The sequence below is a fragment of the Microtus ochrogaster genome, linkage group LG1 (assembly GCF_000317375.1).
Source record: "Microtus ochrogaster isolate Prairie Vole_2 linkage group LG1, MicOch1.0, whole genome shotgun sequence".
Taxonomy (NCBI): Eukaryota; Metazoa; Chordata; class Mammalia; order Rodentia; family Cricetidae; genus Microtus; species Microtus ochrogaster.
Genome location: NC_022027.1, coordinates 51,856,058 through 51,857,534, shown reverse-complemented (window position 1 = coordinate 51,857,534; position 1,477 = coordinate 51,856,058).

The window sequence follows — 1,477 nt, the reverse complement described above, 5'->3', positions numbered from 1 at the left end:
CGTTTTATTTATTTATTTATTTATTTTGGTTTTCTTGAGAAAGTTTCTCTGTGTAGCCCTGGCTGTCCTGGAACTTGCTCTGTAGACCAGGTTGGCCTTGAACTCACAGAGAGCCACCTGACTCTGTCTGCAAAAGTTCTGGAATCAAAGGTGTGGGCTACCACACCTGGCAAGAAGTCATATTTTCAAAATCACAGATATTGGTAAAAATATTCAACAGTTATGTCCTAGAGTGCTCATGTTTGACTGTGTGTATTTTAAAAACCAGGAAAAATTTAGGAAGATACTGTGTTAGTTTTTTGTTGTTGCCTGACAAAAGGGAGTTAAAGGAGGAAGAGTTAGCTGGGGTTCACACTTCAAGGACCCTCTTCATCAGGGAGAGGAAGGCACCATGACAGGAGCGCAAGGCAGCTGGTCACCCTGCTTCCATCACCAGGAAGCCGGGAGAGGTGAGTGCTGCTCTGCTCACGTTCTCCTTTTAATTTAGTTCAGGATCCCAGCCCTTAGGACAGCACCACAGGTAACTAGCACCAGTCTCCCTACCTCAACTGAGCCTGTAAAATTACACAACCAGCACTCACAGAGGTTCGTCTCCCCGCCGTTCTCCAATCCTGTCAAGTTGGCAATCAGTATTAACACTGCGATGTGATTAATTTCAGATTTCCATGGCAGTGTTCTTATTAGTGTGGCATCTTTGCATAAAACACCTCATGAAAGATAATCTAGTAAACTGACTTATCACTTATTCACTGTGTCTCCCTACTAAGAATTCTTAGGTAATTTTTTTTTTCAGTAAACAATCTTAGCCTAAAGTCATTGAACTTTTGCAATTGTAGTAAATAAATTTAAACACCCCCGTCTTTTCCCCCAAGACAGGTTTCACTGTGTAACAGCTCTGGCTGTCATGGAACTCATTTTTTAGATCCACCTGCCTTTGCCTCCTGAGTGCTGGGACTAAAGGCCATCCTGGTCTACAGAGTGAGTTCCAGGATAGGCAGGACTACACAGAAAAACCCTGTCTCAAAAAACAATAACAAAAAAGTAGCTTTTCTACTTATTTATAGTTATTTGAGTTTTATTTTACTTTTTCTTTTTAATAAAGCAATTCCTATTTCATAATTAATTTAATTCATCTTGTCCTTTACTTTTTAATGCTATAATTTCTGACTTCTTAATTCTGGAATGTTCTTTACAGGAGTGTATTTTATGTACTTAATCCAAACTGAATATTAAGAAATTCAAATTAAACCATCATCTCCCCCACACACACACAGAGAGGCACACACACACATAGCCACATAAACACACATGTGTGCAATCTCTGCCTTCTTAGTAATGTTTATTTACAGTGTCCTTTACAGAGTAAGCCCCTCTTGGTTTATTTTTTTTTATTAAATTTATTTATTTATTAAGGATTTCTGCCTCCTCCCCGCCACCGCCTCCCATTTCCCTCCCCCTCCCCCGATCAAGTCCCTCT